Source organism: Aquarana catesbeiana, linkage group LG09 (genome assembly GCF_042186555.1).
Source record: "Aquarana catesbeiana isolate 2022-GZ linkage group LG09, ASM4218655v1, whole genome shotgun sequence".
In the NCBI taxonomy this organism is placed as follows: domain Eukaryota; kingdom Metazoa; phylum Chordata; class Amphibia; order Anura; family Ranidae; genus Aquarana; species Aquarana catesbeiana.
Window position 1 is genome coordinate 254,630,227 of NC_133332.1, and position 6,734 is coordinate 254,636,960.

Genomic DNA, 6,734 nt, shown 5'->3' on the forward strand with positions numbered 1-6,734 from the left:
AAATCATGGTGAATATGCCGAATTACCTGTGAGGATGAGGAGCCCTATTGAAGGGGACCAGAGGGATTGCAGATAACCAAGTCGTGTGAGGGTCAAAGTGAGCGGAACCCCAAGTGCCGAGACCATCCATGGAACGTCCCTATATAAGCCAGCCGCGGGGGAATCCACCAATGTCACGCCGTGTAACGAGGGGAGGAGCCCCGTGCACCGGAAGCCGGATTTCCGGCGTCGGCATACAGACGGCTCTCCCATTGTACACAGGTGTAATAAACACAGCTTGTGCACACGGCGTCAAGGAGACGCCATGCGCACAGCGTGATGTGCGTGACATTGACGCACAGTAACGGCGCATCCACCCTCACCCATGATCAGGAGGCGGGGGGAGGAGAAGATGCCCGGAAGGTGCGTCGCAGCTCCCAGGACAGGAGATAGACCAGAGGCAGTGCAACCCAAAGTACATCCACCACCAGCGATGCCAGAAGTCTAGCAATAGGCATATTGGGAAATGGTAAACAATGGGATCATTTGTTTGAAAAACAAATAAAGTATTAAAACCAAAAAACAGAGATAAAGCAGGGGAGGCTTACATAGGTAATAAGGGGCAGAGGAATTATTATAGTTAAAATAATGGAGCTGGTCCGTGTGCTTCCATCCCTGTATGAATACAATGAAGGAAAGGGGGCGAGATTTAGGGACTTTAAGGAATCCATGACCTGGTAAGGTCATGTGTTTCCATCCCTAGGCACTTTAAATGATATTGTGATCTGGTGAGATCACAAATATCCATCCCATGTACATTTGGAAAGGAGGATATGTTGGCAAGGAAGGTGGGACTTTAAATGAAGCATCGGACAGCAAGGGAGTACTTAGATGAATAAAAGGAATTTAATTATTGAAAGACTAGATATAAAAGCGTAAAAAGTGTAGATTACAATGGTACAAAGATAACATACATATACTGATTAGACTCCTGATGACAGTCCATGTACACATATAGTAATAACAATGGTAAACATTCAACATGCTCAAATTGATGATAATCTCACATAATGTAAATACATTCAATTCCTCAGTTCATCTTGGAAGAAAAAGGTGTATAAAATGATACAAATGCTGAATCTGCGGGACCTATGGCCTCATGTAGCCTGGAGAGGTAGACATGCATAATATCTTGAAAAATCTTGATAAATTAATAAGGACACGGCAACCGGTAGCTCTACGCGTTTCGTGGCTAATGTGCCACTCGTCAGGAGCAAGCACGTGTAGTATCTGAAAAAGTAATAGCGATAAGGGGATAGAATGATAAATATGAAGAAAGACAAGGTTGGGGGTGGGATGTCATCCCCCATAACCAAGGCTTACTTGTTAAGGCTTGAGACATTGCCGAAGTGGTGGTGAGGCCACACAGGCAATCCGGAAGTAGCTCCTAACCGGGAGCTGAGGTGGTAAGTCCCGCGGACTGGAAAGGGGGCAATACCAGGGGCAGGCACGGCCATCGGAGGACCACTGAAAGGAGAACAAATGTGTGAAATGTGAGAAAAACGAAGAAACAGTAAGAAGGGAGAAGCAAAGAAAGGAAGGAGGGGGAAGATAAGAATGGAAAAGTAGGTTAGAAAAGGAGGGGGAAGGGGAAAGGAGGGGGGGGAAGGGAGGGAGAAGGAAGGGAAGGGAAAAGAAGGAGGTTGAAACGGTGCGAAGGTGAAGGGAGTGATGAGGTAAAATAGGAGTAAGGGGCTAAGTGGTGAATGAAAAGTGAAGAAACTAAAGTGGCAGAAAGTTGGAAGTGATAAAGCAGTAAAAATCATGGTGAATATGCCGAATTACCTGTGAGGATGAGGAGCCCTATTGAAGGGGACCAGAGGGATTGCAGATAACCAAGTCGTGTGAGGGTCAAAGTGAGCGGAACCCCAAGTGCCGAGACCATCCATGGAATGTCCCTATATAAGCCAGCCGCGGGGGAATCCACCAATGTCACGCCGTGTAACGAGAGGAGGAGCCCCGTGCATCGGAAGCCGGATTTCCGGCGTCGGCATACAGGCGGCTCTCCCATTCTACACAGGTGTAATAAACACAGCTTGTGCGCACGGCGTCAAGGAGACGCCATGCGCACAGCATGATGTGCGTGACATCGACGCACAGTAACGGCGCATCCACCCTCACCCATGATCAGGAGGCGGGGGGAGGAGAGGATGCCCGGAAGGTGCGTCGCAGCTCCCAGGACAGGAGATAGACCAGAGGCAGTGCAGCCCAAAGTACATCCACCACCAGCGATGCCAGAAGTCTAGCAATAGGCATATTGGGAAATGGTAAACAATGGGATCATTTGATTGAAAAACAAATAAAGTATTAAAACCAAAAAACAGAGATAAAGCAGGGGAGGCTTACATAGGTAATAAGGGGCAGAGGAATTATTATAGTTAAAATAATGGAGCTGGTTCGTGTGCTTCCATCCCTGTATGAATACAATGAAGGAAAGGGGGAGAGATTTAGGGACTTTAAGGAATCCATGACCTGGTAAGGTCATGTGTTTCCATCCCTAGGGACTTTAAATGATATTGTGATCTGGTGAGATCACAAATATCCATCCCATGTACATTTGGAAAGGAGGATATGTTGGCAAGGAAGGTGGGACTTAAAATGAAGCATCGGACAGCAAGGGAGTACTTAGATGAATAAAAGGAATTTAATTATTGAAAGACTAGATATAAAAGCGTAAAAAGTGTTGATTACAATGGTACAAAGATAACATACATATACTGATTAGACTCCTGATGACAGTCCATGTACACATATAGTAATAACAACGGTAAACATTCAACAACATGCTCAAATTGATGATAATCTCACATAATGTAAATACATTAAATTCCTCAGTTCATCTTGGAAGAAAAAGGTGTATAAAATGATACAAATGCTGAATCTGCGGGACCTATGGCCTCATGTAGCCTGGAGAGGTAGACATGCATAATATCTTGAAAAATCTTGATAAATTAATAAGGACACAGCAACCGATAGCTCTACGCGTTTCGTGACTAATGTGTCACTCGTCAGGAGCAAGCACTTGTAGTATCTGAAAAAGTAATAGCGATAAGGGGAAAGAATGATAAATATGAAGAAACACAAGGTTGGGGGTGGGATGTCATCCCCCATAACCAAGGCTTACTTGTTAAGGCTTGAGACATTGCCGAAGTGGTGGTGAGGCCACACAGGCACTCCGGAAGTAGCTCCCAACCGGGAGCTGAGGTGGAAAGTCCCGTGGACTGGAAAGGGGGCGATACCAGGGGCAGGCACGGCCATCGGAGGACCACTGAAAGGAGAACAAATGTGTGTGTGTGAGCCAGGCGGGTGGAGAGAAAAACGAAGAAACAGTAAGAAGGGAGAAGCAAAGAAAGGAAGGAGGGGGAAGATAAGAATGGAAAAGTAGGTTAGAAAAGGAGGGGGAAGGGGAAAGGAGGGGGGGGGAATGGAGGGAGAAGGAAGGGAAGGGAAAAGAAAAGAAGGAGGGTGAAACGGTGAGAAGGTGAAGGGAGTGATGAGGTAAAATAGGAGTGAGGGGCTAAGTGGTGAATGAAAAATGAAGAAACTAAAGTGGCAGAAAGTTGGAAGTGATAAAGCAGTAAAAATCATGGTGAATATGCCGAATTACCTGTGAGGATGAGGAGCCCTATTGAAGGGGACCAGAGGGATTGCAGATAACCAAGTCGTGTGAGGGTCAAAGTGAGCGGAACCCCAAGTCCCGAGACCATCCATGGAACGTCCCTATATAAGCCAGCCGCGGGGGAATCCACCAATGTCACGCCGTGTAACGAGGGGAGGAGCCCCGTGCACCGGAAGCCGGATTTCCAGCGTCGGCATACAGGCGGCTCTCCCATTGTACACAGGTGTAATAAACACAGCTTGTGCGCACGGCGTCAAGGAGACGCCATGCGCACAGCACGATGTGCGTGACATCGACGCACAGTAACGGCGCATCCACCCTCACCCATGATCAGGAGGCGGGGGGAGGAGAGGATGCCCGGTAGGTGCGTCGCAGCTCCCAGGACAGGAGATAGACCAGAGGCAGTGCAGCCCAAATTACATCCACCACCAGCGATGCCAGAAGTCTAGCAATAGGCATATTGGGAAATGGTAAACAATGGGATCATTTGATTGAAAAACAAATAAAGTATTAAAACCAAAAAACAGAGATAAAGCAGGGGAGGCTTACATAGGTAATAAGGGGCAGAGGAATTATTATAGTTAAAAATATGCCTATTGCTAGACTTCTGGCATCACTGGTGGTGGATGTACTTTGGGCTGCACTGCCTCTGGTCTATCTCCTGTCCTGGGAGCTGCGACGCACCTTCCGGGCATCCTCTCCTCCCCCCGCCTCCTGATCATGGGTGAGGGTGGATGCGCCGTTACTGTGCGTCGATGTCACGCACATCACGCTGTGCGCATGGCGTCTCCTTGACGCCGTGCGCACAAGCTGTGTTTATTACACCTGTGTACAATGGGAGAGCCGCCTGTATGCCGACGCCGGAAATCCGGCTTCCGGTGCACGGGGCTCCTCCCCTCGTTACACGGCGTGACATTGGTGGATTCCCCCGCGGCTGGCTTATATAGGGATGTTCCATGGATGGTCTCGGCACTTGGGGTTCCGCTCACTTTGACCCTCACATGACTTGGTTATCTGCAATCCCTCTGGTCCCCTTCAATAGGGCTCCTCATCCTCACAGGTAATTCGGCATATTCACCATGATTTTTACTGCTTTATCACTTCCAACTTTCTGCCACTTTAGTTTCTTCACTTTTCATTCACCACTTAACCCCTTACTCCTATTTTACCTCATCAATCCCTTCACCTTCTCACCGTTTCACCCTCCTTTTCTTTTCCCTTCCTTCTCCCTCCCTTCCCCCCCCCCCTTCCCCTTCCCCCTCCTTTTCTAACCTACTTTTCCATTCTTATCTTACCCCTCCTTCCTTTCTTTGCTTCTCCCTTCTTACTGTTTCTTCGTTTTTCTCTCCACCCACCTGGCTCACACACACATTTGTTCTCCTTTCAGTGGTCCTCCAATGGCCGTGCCTGCCCCTGGTATCGCCCCCTTTCCAGTCCGCGGGACTTTCCACCTCAGCTCCCGGTTGGGAGCTACTTTCCGGAGTGCCTGTGTGGCCTCACCACCACTTCGGCAATGTCTCAAGCCTTAACAAGTAAGCCTTGGTTATGGGGGATGACATCCCACTCCCAACCTTGTCTTTCTTCATATTTATCATTCTTTCCCCTTATCGCTATTACTTTTTAAGATACTACACGTGCTTGCTCCTGACGAGTGGCACATTAGCCACGAAACGCGTAGAGCTACCGGTGGCCGTGTCCTTATTAATTTATCAGGATTTTTCAAGATATTATGCATGTCTACCTCTCCAGGCTACATGAGGCCATAGGTCCCGCAGATTCAGCATTTGTATCATTTTATACACCTTTTTCTGGACTGTCATCAGGAGTCTAATCAGTATATGTATATTATCTTTGTACCATTGTAATCAACACTTTTTACGCTTTTATATCTAGTCTTTCAATAATAAAATTTATTTTATTCATCTAATTACTCCCTTGCTGTCCGATGCTTCATTTAAAGTCCCACCTTCCTTGCCAACATATCCTCCTTTCCAAAACCAAAAGACAAACATGAGAGTACAAACACTTTGGGGAAATAACTTTGCTGGAAGAAACAGAAATTTCGGAAAAGACTTCTTAGACATCATGTTACAAAACCAGATATGCTGTACAGCAGATGTTTTTGAAATGAGCTGCTGGAGAACATAGGAAAAGATTACAGCACACACATACTAATATGACATTTAAATCCTGCAAGGTTATTTTAAAACACCTGAACATATTCAGCAAATAAGCACAAAATATGGGGATTTGGTCACCCTATATGGCCACATAGTGCTTAAGCAGGGCCGGTCCCAGGCGGGTGCACGGGGTGCAGTGCACCCAGGCGCCAGAGAGGTGGGGGCGCTGAAGCGCCAGAGTGCTCCCCTCCCTCCTCCTCCTCCCCTCCGTGTCCAGAAGTAGCTCTGTCCGCAGCAGCTCACCGCCGCGGAGCGGCCGCGCCGGCGCTGCTGTGCTTTACATTGCTAGAGCCTGTCCCCCCCTCCCTCCTCCTCCTGTCAGAGGAGAGCAGCCGCCGGAGATCGGAGCGGCTGGTCTCTGTGTTGAGAGAGACCAGCCGCGCAGTGACTTTGCTGGGGGGAGGGGGGGCGGCCCGTGCCTGCAGCCTGACACAGGTTCTCTCTCTCCTCCGCTGTCTCTCACTCCCGCCTAAGCTGCTGCCTGCAGCCTGTCTCGATCTGTTCTTCACCCGGGCGGCGCGGCTGCACACTGTCCTCTCTAGCTGCTGCCCGGGTGTTAATGTGTCTGTCTGTACTGATAGAGGGAGGTTTGTCCCTGGGGCGGTCTGTACTAATGGGGGGGTTGTCCTCTGGGGGCGGTCTGTACTAATGGGGGGGTTGTCCTCTGGGGGGGCGGTCTGTACTAATGGGGGGTTGTCCTGGGGGGGCGGTCTGTACTAATGGGGGGTTGTCCTGGGGGGGTCTGTACTAATGGGGGGGTTGTCCTGGGGGGTCTGTACTAATGGGGGGGTTGTCCTGGGGGGTCTGTACTAATGGGGGGGTTGTCCTGGGGGTCTGTACTAATGGGGGGTTGTCCTGGGGGTCTGTACTAATGGGGGGCTTGTCCTGGGGGGTCT

The 6,734-nt window shown here is 49.0% G+C and overlaps 1 long non-coding RNA gene across 1 annotated transcript; it reads right to left on the bottom strand.

Moving 5' to 3' along the window:
• Positions 1-640: 640 nt before the first annotated feature.
• Positions 641-2,035, bottom strand: LOC141107297 (uncharacterized). Its single transcript, XR_012235858.1, has 3 exons — positions 1,825-2,035; positions 1,363-1,506; positions 641-1,269 (listed from the first exon to the last, which is right to left on the bottom strand). It is a non-coding gene; the product is annotated as an uncharacterized lncRNA (long non-coding RNA).
• Between the last annotated feature and the right edge of the window lie 4,699 nt (positions 2,036-6,734).